Source organism: Schistocerca nitens, chromosome 3 (genome assembly GCF_023898315.1).
Source record: "Schistocerca nitens isolate TAMUIC-IGC-003100 chromosome 3, iqSchNite1.1, whole genome shotgun sequence".
Taxonomy (NCBI): Eukaryota; Metazoa; Arthropoda; class Insecta; order Orthoptera; family Acrididae; genus Schistocerca; species Schistocerca nitens.
Genome location: NC_064616.1, coordinates 273,333,740 through 273,351,527, shown reverse-complemented (window position 1 = coordinate 273,351,527; position 17,788 = coordinate 273,333,740).

Below are 17,788 nucleotides of genomic sequence, written 5' to 3'. Positions count from 1 at the left end.
TCACCACAAATAACTTATTTCTGGTACTTCCCACAAAGTGAAACAAGAACCCTCCCTAGCTTGAGCAGAAATGGCACAACATTCAAATATCTGTTCAGTGTAGTGCTGTGATATGTCCATGGACTCAAATGGAATACTGTTTTTTACGTACATAGCCACTCCCCCACCCTGCAGGAAACTCCTTAAAAAACAGCCAACTAATCTGTCTCCTGAATGCAGAGTACAAGGGGATGCTGCGATGCTACAAGCAGCTGTAAATCCTCTTTGTGGGACTGAAAACCGCGAACATTCCATTGGAGGAGTACCATGATGAAGAGATGTAGGGGTGTCACCTTGGCGGCTGCTGATTGACAGCCTGTGAAGAGTCACTATGACAGGGAACAGAAGCAGGAGGATCCTGCTCCATGGGTGTCGACAGAAGCAACGGCTTGCTGGTGCAGTCGGCCTGTGGCCTCCAACGCTGAGAAACAGTTGGTGGTGCGCACAGGTGACAGGGAGGGCAGCTGGCCTAAGGTATCAAGTGGCGACACTGTCAAAAAGGATCTTCGAGTTGGCGAAGGAGAAGACCGTTTGACTTTGGTGGACTACTTCGAACCTCTCCGGTTAGAGGAAGACTCGGGTGTTGTTTGGCTGGAAGGATGAAGGAAGTTTACGCGGTAGTACTCCTCCTGTCCTTTCTGGCCTACCAGTTGTGTAGCTGGTGGCTTCACGCCCTGAGTAAGAGATTTATGGCTTGTTGGCGATGCTACCTTTACACTGGGCGATTTCACAACCTCAGAGCTTAATTGGAGGTCGCATGTCTGCATGGCCATGTCCTCCATGGAGCAAGGGGCAACAAGAACAGAACTATAGGTGCCAGATGGGAGAACGCAGGGTTTGCGACTAGCCAATAACTTCTGAGCGACTGGGTAAGGGGCTTTTTCCTTTACCCAGATCTCTTGGACAGCCCGCTCATCAAGATAATGAGAAAATCCCGAGAGGAGGCGGCGTGGCCACCTTTGCAGTTGGTACAGTGGGGAGAAGGAGACGGACAATTGTCCTCATGTGCATCCCTGTCACAGGTGACACATTTGGCTGGGTGTCGACAAGACGTTCTAGTGTGGTTGAAACGATGACATTGGTGGCAGCACATCGTGTTTGGAATGTACGGCTGGCCTGTGATAATTTCATAGCCTGCTTTGATTTTGAACAGAAGCACCATCCTATCAAAGGTGAGAAAAAGAGTGCGGGTGGGCACTAAGGAGGAATCTGCCTTTTCATTATATGATGGACAGCAATGACACCCTCATCAGAGAGATAAGATTGGATTTCGGCCTCAGTTAGACTGTTCAGCAGGCTAGTGCAAATAACACCATGGGGAGAATTCGAAGTTCTATGGGCCTCGACATGAACAGGGTAGCCATGGAGAAGCGAGGCAGCAAGCAGTTGTTGTGCTTGAGAATCTGAAGTATTCTCCAAAAGCGAAGTGCCATTCCGTAAACGAGAACAGGATTTCACAGGGCCAGCAATTGCATTGACAGCTTTCTGAATAATAAATGGATTTACTGTGGCAAAGGACTGACCATCTTCAGTACGTGAGACCACGAAGAACTGTGGTGCAGTGGGAAGGGTCTTTGAATCATTAGCCTCATTACATTTACATTTCGTAGATGTTGATTGTGAAGATGATTGACTCATTGCGAGAAAATCCCCATGACTGCCAGCATCTCCACTGGCACGCTCCTTCCAACTGGGGCCTCCTTCACAAGGTGCCGCACCTGTCTTAGGTGATTATTCACACCTCCCAAACACCTGACAGAGGGACCAATCAGCAATTTGGGAAGGCTGCAGCTCAGGCAGTCACCCCTCCCTGGGCCTGGCCTGTACCAGGGAGTACGTGCGAATCCTACCTATCGACCTGGGGCGTTACCCAGTCACTTGTTATGCATCAGATGCGTGGGCCGGCCTTCAGCACCGCACAGGGAGGAAGAGGAAAAAGAGGAACCTCAAACGCCGAAGCGGAGGAACGAGAGGAGAAGGAAAACAAAGAAAGGAAAAGGAGCGAGAAACAATGGTGAGACTGTTCTTACATCAGCGACATACAAGGCAGAACATTCCCGATAACACCCCAGACATGTTCCCGAAGGGAGGGGGAAAAGAATAGCAAAAGTATAGAGATGCAGCACACACAGGAGAAGATGCTGCATAGGCTGGGACCCTGTGGTACCCAAGCACGAACTCACCAAAGACTGGCAAGCCCCCTGGTGGTGGTGGGTATGTGGAAACGGAGGAGATGTATACCTCGTCCAACTTTCCTTGATGCAATGTCCACTAACACTACTTGGTATTCATTGGTAGAATTTAAAAGTTTTTGTGACGCTTGCAGTGGTGCTAGCCAGTCTATACCAGTGGCACTGCAGTAGTCACTACACACTGAACTGCTTGACCATGTTCTGTGGGATTTATTTTTCATTTCATTTCACATTCATAGCTAGAAATAAGTACCTCGCGTGAAAATGTACATTGCTGTAATGTACTTTCACTAGACCTTGTACTCTTTCTTGCATCATTTCCATCACAGCAAGTGGTCTGTTTGTAGTGTGCACTGCAAATGTCAGCACAGTGGGAAATTTTGATCCACAACGTTTCTGTCACCACAACAGGCCACAGTGCTTATCACTTCGTCCTTACACATGCTGCTAAGATGACACACAAAAAAAGGAAAACAAGCTATACTGCTATTGGGTTATGACAGAAAAATTAGGTCCACTATACTGGATTTATGCGATTTCGCCTATTCAACTGTTTTCAGTTTCCTTCATCAAGTTATCGATTTTTACTGTTTTCCAGATGAACATAAAATGAAAATGCTCTCAAAGTTCCATTCTTTGAGACATAATTTTTAGGTGTGTCATGGAAAGGATCAACATCCCTTTGCAACTGTTACCGAAATGAACTGTCACTCTGAAGCAAAATTACATATTTAAGTATACGAAACTAGGATGGCTTTGTGGCCACCCCTCTTCCCCCACGCAGCAGGCCCTGTGGTTATAGTAATTACATCCATGCACGAAGTATAATGGGCGATCAAAGAATTTCCATTTGAGGGCTTTCCTGCAGCTATACGTGACTCCAAAGCCGGTATACAAGCACTGACATTTAGGCAAGGGATTAGTGTGGCACTCTTGTCTTTACGATGTGTCTATGGTAAATAGAGAAAACTGAACTGTGGTGATGTTACCAAATGTGTTGAAACAGGACCAACATGCTATAATTCTTTTCTTGGCTGCCTTAGGACAAACCCCTGCAGACATCTATCAGAGAATGAAGAATGTGCATGACATAGCATGTCTCTCAAAACTGACCATTGGGGAATGATGCACCAATTTCTGTGCTGGTCACAATTCTATACAACATACCAGTAAATCTGGGAGGACAGCCTTATCCATTACGGACAATAACAAGCGACACTCTTTCTATAGTCCTCTTCTCTCCCCCCGCCATTATCATGCCTTCAATCCCCTAAGAAGGCCTTGAAGGGGCGACAATTCCTGTCAGACGAGGGTGTGCAGTTGGCAGTTACAGACATCTTCACGCAGCAGGACACAGTATTTTAACATACCAATTCTGGGCTGTATGGCCTTAGAACAAAAACTTTTTGATCACTTCTTATAATTAAGTATGACTAACTGTAATGCACACTAATGCTTGTGTTACAACCCTATGTCACCATACCAGTACTGGTACCCAGACTTCATGTCAGGAGGAAGGGAGCAGCTGGACATGGGTGAGGGGAGGGTGCAAGGGCGGCAAAATCCCTGGGCTGAAGCCTCAATGGGGGGCGGGGGGGGGGGGGGGAGGAAGAAGGAGCTTATTCGGGGATTCAAATCCCCCAGATTGCTCAGTCGGCAAAAACACATATCAAAAAAACTTTTGCATCATCCCAGTTCCAAGAACTCCTGAAGATAGACGTTGACTGTCGATATTGTATCACAGACACAGTCCCTTTGACTGTTCAGAGATGTCACTAAACCCGCCCAAAGACGTAAACGACCATGCATGAGCAGCACCTATTTGACAGAGGGGTCCAACAACCAAACAGTTCCAGTCATTCCAATAGGAAGGAGGTACACGGCTCGTGTTGTCTGTAGTTCAACCATGCCTAGACAGTCAATACCGCGGATCGATTGCGTCCGCATTGTTACTTTGTGCCAGGAAGGGCTCTGTACAAGGGAGTGTCCAGGTGTCTTGGAGTGAACCAAAGCAATGTTGCTTGGACATGATGGAGGAGATACAGAGAGACAGGAACTGTCGATGACATGCCTTGCTCAGGCCGCCCAAGGGCTACTACTGCAGTGGATGACTGCTACCTACAGATTATGACTCGGAGGAACCCTGACAACAATGCCACCATGTTGAATAATGCTTTTCGTGCAGCCACAGGACGTCATGTAACGACTCAAGCTGTGCCCAATAAGCTGCATGATGCGTAACTTCACTCCCGACATCCATGGTGAGGTCCATATTTGCAACCACAACACCAAGCAGCGCGGTACAGATGCGCAAAACAACATGCCGAATGGGCCGCTCACGATTGACATCACGCTTCTCTTCACCGATGAGTGTCGCATATGCTTTCAACCAGACAATCGTCAGAGATGTGTTTGGAGGCAACTCGGTCAAGCTGAATGCTGTAGACACACTGTCCAGCGAGTGCTGCAAGGTGGAGGTTCCCTGCAGTTTTGGGGTCGCATTATGTGGGGCCGACGTACCCCACTGGTGGTCATGGAAGGCGCCATAACGGCTGTATGATATGCGAATGCCATCCTCCCACCGATAGTGGAACCATATCATCTACATCTACATGGATACTCTGCAAATCACATTTAAGTGCCTGGCAGAGGGTTCATCGAACCACCTTCACAATTCTCTATTATTCCAATCTCGTATAGCATGCGGAAAGAACAGACAACTATATCTTTACGTACGAGCTCTGATTTCCCTTATTTTATCGTGGTGATCGTTTCTCCATATGAAGGTCGGTGTCAATAAAATATTTTCGCATTCGGAGGAGAAAGTTGGTGATTGAAATTTCGTGAGAAGATTCTGTCGCAACGAAAAATGCCTTTGTTTTAATGATTTCCAGCCCAAATCCTGTATCTTTTCTGTGACACTCTCTCCGATATTTCGCGATAATGCAAAACGTGCTGCACTTCTTTGAACTTTTTCGATGTACTCTGTCAATCCCATCTGGTAAGGATCCCACAACATGCCAGTATTCTAAAAGAGGACGGACAGGCTTCGTGTAGGCAATCTCCTTAGTAGAGCTGTTGCATTTTCTAAGTGTCCTGCCAATAAAACACAGTCTTTGGTTTGCCTTCCCCACAACATTTTCTGTGTGTTCCTTACAATTTAAGTTAGTCGTAATTGTAATACCAAGGTATTTAGTTGAATTTGTGGCTTTTAGATTAGACTGATTTATTGTGTAACCAAAGTTTAACGAATTCCTTTTAGCACTCATGTGGATGTCCTCAAACTTTTCGTTATTTAGGGTCAACTGCCAATTTTCGCACCATTCAGATATCGTTTCTAAATCGGTTTGCAATCTATTTTGATCTTCTGATGACTTTATTAGTCGATAAACGACAGCATCATCTGCAAACAACCTAAGATAGTTGCTCAGATTGTCCCCCAAATCGTTTATATAGACAAGGAACAGCAAAGGGCCTATAACGCTACCTTGAGGAATGTCAGAAATCACTTCTGGTTTACTCGATGACTCTCCATCAGTTACTACGAACTGTGACCTCTCTGACAGGAAATCACAAATCCAGTCACATAACTGAGACGATATGCCATAAGCACGCAATTTCATTACAAGCCACTTGTGTGGTACAGTGTCAAAAGCCTTCCAGAAATCCTGAAATACGGAATCGATCTGAAATCCCTTGTCAATAGCACTCAACATTTCATGTGAATAAAGAGCTAGTTTTCACAAGAACGATGTTTTCTAAACCCATGTTGACTGTGTGTCAATTGACAGTTTTCTTCGAGGTAATTCTTAATTTTTGAACACAATGTATGTTGTTAAATCTTGCTGCATATCGACGTTAACGATATGGGCCCTGTAATTTAGTGGATTACTCCTACCACGTTTCTTGAATATTGGTGTGACCTGTGCTACTTTCTAGTCTTTTGGTACGGATCTTTCGTCGAGCGAACGGTTGTATATGATCGTTAAGTATGCAGCTAATGCATGAGCATACTCGGAAACGAAACTTATTGGTAGACCGTCTGGACCAGAAGACTTGCTTTCATTAACTGATTTAAGTTGCTTCACTACTCCTAGGGTATTTACTTCTGCGTTACTCATGTTGGCAGCTTTTCTCGATTCGAATTCTGGAATATTTACTTCGTCTTCTTTTGTGAAGGCATTTCGGAAGGCTGTGCTTCGTTACTCTGCTTTAGCAGCACTGTCTTCGATAGTATCTCCATTGCTCTCGCGCAGCCGCAGAGAATGCATTGATTGTTTCTTGCCGCTGACATACTTCACATACGACCAGAATCTCTTTAGATTTTCCGCCGGGTTTCGAGACAAAATTTCGTTGGGGAAACTGTTATAAGCATCTCGCATTGAAGTCCGCGCTAAATTTCGAGCTTCTGTGAAAGATCGCCAATTTTGGGGATTTTGCGTCTGTTTAAATTTGGCATGTTTGTTTCGTTGTTTATGCAGCAGTGTTCTAACCCGTTTTGTGTACCAAGGAGGATCAGCTCCGTCGTTTGTGAATTTATTTGGTATGAATCTCTCAGTTGCTGCCGATGCTATTTCGTTGAATTCAAGCCACACTTATATTATCAATTTGGAATGAGTGGAGATTGTCTCTCAGGAACTAGTCAAGTGAATTTTTATCTGCTTTTTTGAATAGGTATATTTTTCGTTTATTTTTGGAAGTTGCAATATTCAATCTCGCTACGACAACCCTGTGTTCACTAATCCCCGTATCCGTTTTGATGGTCGTTATTAACTCAGCATTATTTGTTGCTAAGAGGTCAAGAGTGTTTGCACAACCGTTTACTATTCGCGTGGGCTCATGAACTAACTGCTCGAAATAATTTTCAAAGAATGCGTTCGCACAATTTCGGATATTTTATGCGTACCTCCGGAATTAAACATGTATTTTCGCCAACATATTGAGGGTAAACTAAAGTCACCACCAACTATTATTGTATGAGTCGGGTACGTGTTCGAAATCAAACTCAAGTTTTCTTTGAACCTTTCAGCAACTGTATCATCTAAATTGGTAGAAGGATCCTATTAATATTTGATTTCGGTTGCCAACAATGACCTCTGCCTATACTAACTCATAGGAAGTATCTACTTTATTTTCGCGACAAGCAGCAACAAACACGCCATTGTCAAACGTGTTTAGCCTATCCTTTCGGAACACCGTTAGGGTCTTCGCAAAAATTTAGGCTGAGCTTATATCCGGCTTTAGCCAGCTTTCAGTGCCTACAACGATTTGAGCATCAGTGCCTTCTATTAGCGCTTGGAGCTCTGGCACCTTCCCAACACAGCTACGATAATTTACAACTGTTATACCAATGGTTCCTGTATCTACGTTCTTCCTGTGTTCGGCCTGCACTCTTTGTGACTGATGCCCTTCTTGTATTTTCCCGAGACCCTCTAACCTAAAAAACCGCCCAGTCCACGCCACACAGCCCCTGCTACCGGTGTAGCCGCCTCCTGCGTATAGTGGACACCTGACCTATTCAGCGGAACCCGAAACCCAACCACCCTTTGGCGCAAGTCGAAGAATCTGCAGCCTACACAGTCGCAGAACCGTCTGAGCCTCTAATTCAGACCCTTCACTCGGATTTGTACCAGAGGTCCGCAATCGGTCCTGTCGACTATGCTGCAAATGGTCAGCTCTGCTTTCATCTCGCAAGCGAGACTGGCAGCCTTTACCACTTCTGTTAGCCGCTCGAAACCAGAGAGAATCTCTTCTGATCAACACATAATTGGTACCGACATGAGCAACCACCTGCAGTTGGCTGCACCCTGTGCTCTTCATAGCATCCGGGAGGACCCTCTCCACATCTAGAATGACTCCATCCGGTATGCACACAGAGTGCACATTGGTTTTCTTTCCCTTCTTGTCAGCCAAATCCCTAAGGGGCTCCATAACATGCCTAACGTTGGAGCTCCCCAACTACCAATAATCCCACCCTCTGATTGCCTAGATCTTGCAGGCTGAGTGGTTTCCTCTGAAACAGGCCAGGTGACAGCATCTGGCTCAGTTACAGCGTCAGCCACAGACAGCACCTGGAACCTGATTGGCAGACAAACCGGGAGGCCTTTAGTGCGGCCGCCTGGGAAGTCTTTCGCCACCTGCTTCGCCCTGGGGCAACCTCCCACTCGACCACAAGTGAGGGGTAAACTTCCGTGCAAGCAGTAACTGGGTTGACCACTGGTGAGGACCAATCGGAGGACTCTGACATGCTGGGCGTGTGTTGGATACCCACCTACCCATGGCCGGCTCACAACAGTGGTGCCGATCAACTGCAGCCTCAAGCTGTGTAACCGAAGCAATCACAGCCTGAAGCTGAGAGTGAAGTGTCACCAACTCGGCTCGCATCCGCACACAGCACAACAATTGCAGTTCCTGTCCATACGAAAAAACCGTGGAAAACTAAACTGTGCGGATAAACGGACTATCGGCACGTGCTGGGCAACTCTACTGTAGACCCTGATTAAAATGCAAGAACTGTGTCCAATAATATGCAGATATTCAAAAACCTAACTACCGAAGCACTCAGGTGAAACTAAATAATTCACCCTTGATTAGGAACTTTCACAAAATCAGTTTACTTTCTAATGCAAACGAAAACGCGAGAACTTTGCTTATAATACTGTAGATACTAAATTTATATGCAGAAACTCAAGAAAATAAATTATTAAAGCACACAGATGATATAATAAAATTCGCCCCTGGTTAGGAACTCGTAAACGTCACAAAATTCGTTTACTTCCCTGTTGCTGAGTCTGCTTTGGTTGGCTACTACTGCCTGAATCAGCCGCGTATTGGTGAGGCATTTGTCTTCATGGACAACAATTTGCGTCCTCATCTGGTAAATGACTTCCTCCAGGACAACAACATCGTTCGACTACAAAGGCCAGCATGTTCTCCAGTCATGAACCCTATCGAATATTTCTGGGATAGATTGAAAAGGGCTGTTTATGGATGACGTGAACCTCCAACAGCTCTGAGGAATCTGTGCTGAATGCCTGTTGAAAAGTGGAACAATCTGGACCAACAGTGCCTTGATGAACTTGGGGATAGTATGTCATGATTAATACAGGCGTGCATAAATGCAAGAGGACGTGCTACTGTGTTTTAGAGGTACCAGTGTGTGCCGCAATCTGAACCACCACCTCTGAAGGTCTCACTGAATGGTGAGACAACATGAAATGTGTGGTTTTCATGTGCAATAAAAAGAGGGGAAACAATGTTTATGTTGATCTCTATTCCAATTTTCTGTATGGGTTCTGGATCTCTCAGAACTGAGGTGATGCAAAACTCTTTTTGATATGTGTATCAGACTAGAAAGGGTTGCAGGACAGGTTAGAGGCTAGTTTTACCTTTTGAACAAGTTTGCTTGGCTATGTGTATCCTTGAGAGGAAGGCTCTGAACTATTATATTTTCAAAACTTTTATGACAACACAAGAAAAATATATCATAGGCATACATTAAATGGTATCTTGAGCAGTTCATAATAATACTTATTTTTATGTAAAACATTCAAAACTTCTTGTAACACATACACATGGACATTTTATGTCTAGGAAACAATCCTTTTAAATAACAGTAATAGGTTCACGAACAGGGCTGGTGGAACTAGGTAAGTGACAAAGCACGCACTATACTTCTTATATCAGCGCACTTTAAATAGTTCTTAAGATCACCATTAATGCTGGGGTGGTACACTGTGCTCAATGAATTAAATATGGCAGCAAACAGTTTTGTGCATATACCTAACACTGAGCACTACCTCAGACTGGCAGACTAAAGGTACTGATCCACATAATTTAGCAACCGACAGACGTCTTTTAAATGTTAACCAGTAATCAGTGAAATAGCAAACATAGTGTGCCACAATTAATCAGACCGAACAATCAGCAAACACAAATGGCACATTGGGCAACGAAAATACAAATGGGTACTCAAACTAAGAGCACTAGCCAACTAAGTCAACAATTGAAAGTCAGTTAAGTGTGCCTTCTCACATGAATTAATAAATTTAATAGCCAGTTTTTAAAGCAGTAACTTTTAATCCATAAAATCACAGATCTAGTCTGCCCCAATTAATTAGGGAGGTTTTACAAGAAACAGCCAACCAGATTTTGTGCTACTAAAAGAAGGCATGAGGCACAAGCAAAATATGTAAATAGCAGCTTAAGGTAAGGTTGATAGTCTACTTAAATTAACAACTTAAAATAACTGCTTTATAAAATAAGGAGAAACCTTCAGTCCATAGGACGAGCACTAGCTCCTGTAAATTAACCAATTCAAAAGTTAATTTTTAAAGAGTACCATCGAACCAACACAATAGTGCACGTAGACCTTAACCACTATCTAGGGCAACCTGACAGGTTACTCTAAACCATTTTGTGGTAGGAAGATTTTTAAACAGTTACTCAGACCAAGGGTGCTGCCAGCAAACTAAAATTAACAAACTGAGATAAGATCTTTTTTCCTTTTTAAACAGTGATGATAAATTAGTGGCAGACTCCGTACTGAACAACCAGTTTCAACAAATAAACATGGCAATAAACATATTCTTCACTTGTCAAAGATTCTTAGATGCAATGCATTGTCTTATTACAAGTATAAACAACTTACAGTTTACTACACCATCAGTTACACCATGTGGGCAAATAAAGAACGGCCACTAGATAAACACTCTGCCATCAGCAGAGCAATGAGCAGCACGAGTGCATGTTCCACAAGAATATAATACACCAGCTAGAACGCCACCACACTGACATCCAAGTCTGATCTTGCACAGCACCTAGACCCCACAGGTCTATTTACAGGGTGACAATTATTGAAGCGTATGAAATAAAATTGTCATAGCTTCTCAATTATTTGTGTTAGGACATTCAACCCGCACGGTTGGCTGCAGGGCATGATGGGAATTGGTATGCACACGCATATGCATCTTCTTGTTGGCCATTTGCACATGAAAATGTTACAGTACAGCATGCTTGAGCATAAAGTGCTTGTGAAAGCATATTATGTGAGCAATAACAGCCCAATTGCAGCTCGAAGAAAGTTTGTGACCGAGTTCCAGCTGAAGACAAGTGGTCCAAGTGTGCTAACAATCGAGACTAATTCGCAAGTTTGAGAGAATGGGTAGTGTTCGTGATGACAGTGATGGCGATGTCGGTCATCCAGAAACAGTGTAAATGCCTGAAAGCATCAAGAATACCTGTGCTGTGCTTCAAACCAGCACCATAAAACTGATTAGACGAGCTGTACAACAGACAGGAATCAACTGGGAGACACTGCGGACAAAATATTGTTTAAGACCTGCATCTCTTCCCACACAAAACTGAAATCCATCAGCCATTAAGCCCCAGGGCCAAAATAGCAGTTTTGTTTTGCCAATACTATTGGCCTCTGAATTCACAAACAGGACTTTGATATCAATATGGTTTGGTTTAGCGACAACGCCCACTTCCATTTGGATGGGTTGGCGTATTTGGGGGTCTGAGAATTCGCATTTCATGATTGAGAAGTCTTCACCCTCAATGGGTGACTGTGGCGTGCAATGTCCAGTCACAGAATAATTGATGCAATACTCCTTGATAGCACTGTGACTACCAAATGGTACGTGAAGATTTTGGAAGATGATTTCATCCTCGTTATCCAAAGTGATCCTGATTTCGACAAGATGTGATTCATGCAAGATGGAGCTTGACCCCATTGAAGCGGGAGAGAGATGTCTTGGAGGAGCACTTTGGGGACTGCGTTCTGGCTCTGGGATACTCAGAGGCCACTGACGTGGGCCTCGACTGACCATGACATTCTCCAGATCTAAACACGCGAGACTCCTTTTTGTGAGGCTATATTAAAGATAAGGTGTACAGCAATAACCCTAAAACCATTGCTGAGCTGAAAACAGCCATTCAGAAGCTCATCAACAGCATCGATGTTCTGACACTTCAGCGGGTCACCCAGAGTTTCGCTTCGCTATTCGCCTGCGTCACGTCATCGCCAATGATGGCTGGTAAATCGAACGTGTCATAACCTAATTCCGAATATCTGTAGTGACATTTACATGTTGAATAAAGTGTGTGCACGTCATAGTTTGTAACTCATTTACTTTTTTTCATATAGTTCAATAATTGTCACACTGTAATGAAATAAAGCAAGTTCATTAGCTCACAGGAAAAAGAACAAGGTCCCAACATTTGGAAAGCATACTCCGATTAAGGTAATTGACAGACAAACAAATCAACCAATGAGCACCAGTTCACACATAAGGAGATGAAATAGTATTACTCAAAGCATGAAATGATTATTAAGCAACTCTCCTCATGGTCATTTCCGACAGCTGGTTCCAGCCATTTGTGCCCAAATACTCTAACATTGTTGCTAGTCCTGGCACAGCACTAACAGGACGAAGTACAAACACTTTCCAGAAAAAAAAGCTCTGGATGTACACGTAAACAGCACGTGGTTACGACCAGAGCACTGTCTACAGGATTCACATCTCTCGTCTACATCCTCACGCCAACTGCTGGCCAACTCACACTGTCTAAAATCTTCTTCCTTGAATAGCACGTACTCCCTTTAAGTCCCGTCCAGTACAGCACACACTGCTACTTTGACAACGAAACAGAGTCAATATACATGTACCAAGAACGATATAAATTAAACGATATAAATTAAAAATATGAATGATTTGCAATGATCAGCCAGAACATTATGACTACCAACCTACCATCAGTATAAACCTGTCCATGCAATAACAGATAACCTGACGAGGAATGACTGCTAGTCAGACAAATGCATAGTGTATGTAGTATCAGTGTGTTCACCATCCACATCTACATGGATACTCTGCAAATCACATTTAAGTGCCTGGCAGAGGGTTCATCGAACCATCGTCACAATTTTCTATCATTCCAATCTCGTATAGGGTGCGGAAAGAACGAACGCTTATATCTCTCCGTACGAGATTTGATTTCCCTTATTTTATCGTGGTGATCGTTTCTCCATATAAAGGTCGGTGTCAAAATATTTTCGCGTTCGGAGGAGAAAGTTGGTGATTGAAATTTTGTGAGAACATTCTGTCACAACGAAAAACGCCTTTCTTTTAATGATTTCCAGCACAAATCCTGTATCATTTCTGTGTCACTCTCTCCCATATTTCACAATAATACAAACCATGCTGCCTTTCTTTGAACTTTTTCGATGTACTCCATCAGTCCTATCTGGTAAGGATCCCACACCATGCAGCAGTATTCTAAAAGAGGACGGACAAGCGTAGTGTCGCCTTAGTAGGTCTGTTACCTTTTCTAAGTGCCCTGCCAATAAAACACAGTCTTTGGTTAGCCTTCTCCACAACATTTCCTGTGTGTTCCTTCCAATTTAAGATGTTCGTAATTGTAGGTATTTAGTTGAATTTACAGCTTTTAGATTAGACTGGTTTATCGTGTAACCAAAGTTTAACTAGTTCCCTTTAGCACTCATGTGGGTGACCTCACTTTTCGTTATTTAGGGTCAACTGCCAATTTTCGCACTATTCAGATATTTTTTTTCTAAATCGTTTTGCAATTTGTTGTTGATCTGTTGACTGTACTATTCAATAAACGACAGCGTCATCTGCAAACAGAAGAAGACTGCTGCTCAGATTGCCCCCCCCCCCCCCCCCAAATCATTTATATACACAAGGAACAGCAAAGGGCCTTTAACATTACCTTGGGGAACGCCAGAAATCACTTCTGTTTTACACTCTGACAGGAAATCACAAATCCAGTAATATAACTGAGACGATATTCCATAAGCACACAATTTCACTAAGAGGCACTTGTGTGGTACAGTGTCAAAAGCCTTCCGGAAGTCCAGAAATACCGAATCAATCTGAAATCCCTTGTCAATAGCACTCAACACTTCATGTGAATAAAGAGCTAGTCATGTTTCACAGAAACTATGTTTTCTAAACCCATGTCGACTGTGTCAATAGACCATTTTCATTGAAGTAGTTCATTATGTTCGAACACAATATAGTTCTAAAATCTTGCTGCATATTGATGTTAACAATATGGGCCTGTAATTTAGTGGATTACTCCTACCTTTCTCAAATACTGGTGTGACCTGTGCAACTTTCCAGTCTCTGGGTACAGATCTTTCGTTGAGCAAAATGTAGAATGTGGATTGTGCACAATCTGGGTGACTGAGGACAGATTGTGATGGCCTGGAGGCTCAACACAAGCATTTCAGAAACTGCACGACACGGAATTTTTTTGAAAATTTGAGGCTAAGTTCCTATTGTACCAACCTGCTGAGGTCATTGGTCACTAGGCTTAGACACTACTTTAACTTTGACTTACACTTAAGGATAACACACACAATCATGGCCAAAAGAGAACTCGAACCTCCGATGGCAGGAGCTGTGCGGACCGTGACAAGACGCCTCAGACCACTTGGCTGCACATGTTGGGTGTTCAAGGTGTACTGTGCTATGCCATGCTGTGCTCAACTTGTGGCAAAACCGTGTCCAGGCGTCATTAGGGTTGGGCGGCCACCTCTCATTACAGATGTCTGACATCGTAGGCAGTGCAGACTGGTAAAACAGGACAGGTAGCGAACTATGGCAGAACTATCTGACTAATACTGGGCAAATTACAAGTGTGTGTGAATACACAGTGCACCAAACACTACTTAATACGGGCCTCCGCAGCCAGTGACTCATGCACGTGTCAATCTTAACACATCAGCAACTATGACAAATGGTCTCGGGACTACTGGCATTGGACATTGGCGCAATGGTAAAGCGTTGCACCTCCTGATGAATCCAAATACCTTCCTCATCATGCCGACGGGAGGGCCCAAATCAGTCTTCCAAGGAACAGCTCCTTGACCCCAATACTCTTTGATGGAGACAAGCTAGTAGTGGCTCCATTATGCTCTGAGGAACATTTGCGTGGATCTAGTGAAGCTTGTGCAAGGCACCATGATGACCAAGGAGTATCGCACACTGGTTGCAGAAAATATACACCACTTCACGAAGATTATGTTTCCCCAACAGCAGTGGCACTTTTTCAACAACATAATGTGCCATGTGACAAGACCAGAAGTTTGATGGAGTGGTTTGATGAACACAGTAGCAAGTTCCAATTGATTTGCTGGTCCCTCCACTTGCTAGATCTGAACCCAATCGACCAAGTTTGTCATATGATTGAATGTGGCGTCACAGCTTGTGGTCCCCCTCCCTGGAATTAACAAGAATTAGGTGACTTGGGTGTGCAGATGTGGTGCTAACTCCCTCAAGCAACCTAACTAGGCCTCAATACTTCCATGCCATGACAAGTCACCACTGTTGTCCATGCCAAAGGCGGACATACTGGCTATTAGGTATGTGGTCGTAATGTTCTGGCCAATCAGTGTACATTTATTACGCTGCTGCTCAGAAGTAAAGAGGAAATAATATTTTGCTTCCGTAGAACAGTCAGCTTACATGAGAACTCCTGTTACTTGAAGTGACATTTCTTGGTCAAAGATGCTTAGCTCTCACCAGTTTCATTTCTGAAAACTGGAGATCCAAATACGGGAAATTTATATTGGAGCTATTTAGTCACTATGGTCTAGTTCTTGCAAAACACATTTGCAGGATCACAGTTGGACAATAAGCTGGAAAGTGTTTACAAGTGCATTATCCATCTATTAACACTCAGAATGAATTTGTAGCTGGGCCCATCATGTCACAAGCGGGATCTCGCATTTAAAAAATTACTCAGTTACAGAACTGCTTATGCAACTCCTGCTACAAATCATGTTATATTTACCTCAATATGGAATTTTATAAATATGAAATAAATGAACGGTTATTCGAATTTTTGGACTAAAGTCAGAAAACAGGAGTGGCTATTCCACATTTAATACAATCAATACCAGAGAAACACTCAATTCCTGTCAGTGAATGCCACAGACATGGTTATTACAATGGACATACAAGAACTTCTTTTGAAGGAGTTCAAACAAATTTCCTTCAGTGGAATTCTGTTGCAGAATTTTCTCTGCGTACTTGTCATAGCCTTATATGGAGTACCTGAAATGGTGAAGTGTCATGGAATAGATTTTTGAAGCGATTCAACAACTTTCCAACCTTCTCAGTTGCAGTCTACAATGATGGGAAATTCTGAAGCATGTCAGATAATAGGTCATTTAAACTCTCAGTAAGTTAAATTCATCATCTAAAACCCATTCTGCAGTACTAGGTGGTTTGGATTATGAGAGATCTTTCATCTGGCTTAAGTTGGTACCTACTGACAGCAAAATCAAATGACTACAAGATTTAAATACTACCACTGATGGTGACTTAGGACACAGAGCTTATTAAAGGAGAAAATATATCTGCAAAAACTGGGACACCATTCTCCCTGCATCTAAAGTTGTTGCCAGGGAAATTAATATCAGCCCTGATTTTCCGGAGCTGCACACTAAAGAAGAAAATCATTTCATGATGAAACCAGGAATGAAGTGACATGCGATTTCAGAAGATGTATTCAAGGTAAATATTTATGTAATTGACAATCTTGAGTGTAACTTGAAAACTATATGGAAGACTGAAGATTTTAGTTGAAACATTTAGGTTTTTGTGGAAATACATGCTAACAATTAGCTCGCTGAGGCACTCAAATTATTTATCCATGAATATCCCCAATGATGTCACACCAGATTTAGAAGAAAAAATTAAATACTCATACTTTAAATTTTGAATGTATTAGTTCAGAAACATTACACTTTAATAAGATGCAAGAGCTTAAAATTTCAAGCTTATTTTTGAGTGTACAAACAGCTACATGCATATTTTGCACTCTTCTAGTGACTAGCTGAAGCAGGCAGGTCATTCAACACACTGGTTTGCTTAAAAATTGTCACAGATCAACTATGCATTAGCCAATGTCTCCGATTTATTGACCTTGTAAACCGAGTACAATTTGGCAGGGCAACTAGACTTTCATGCACTGTCTCAATGATTTGCTGAAATATGCTAACCCTTGTACACCCAAGTGCACTGACTTGTCTTTACTAAAATGTGTGGCCATGCCTGGAAACTATTGGGGACAAATCACTGAAACTAGTCTTGCTAGCACTACACATTGCTCCAATACACAAATTAATGTAATGATTAGCATTTTGTTTTAAAGTGAGGTGAAATGAAATCAATTTAAAAATTAAATGGTGCTTATATATATTAATTGATTATTAAGTAAAATTTGAATTCTAACTTTTAAATTAGTCAGTCTTATCAGTTTTCTGTCTTTCTGTGTAGGTCTGTCAAGCTAACACCCAGTTCCCTGGCTGTGGTGGTGTTAGGTTACTGTTAACTGTCTTCATCAATACTTTTCAAACCAATACTTATAAGGAGCTATCAGAAAGTTTCTATTTGAGGGCAGTGACAGTGCATATGTGATGTAGCACCAACATGTAAACAAAGGATTAATGTGGCATTGGTGTCTTTCCCACAAGTGTGTGGTAAATGCAGAAATTTGAACCATAGCGACGTTACCAAAAA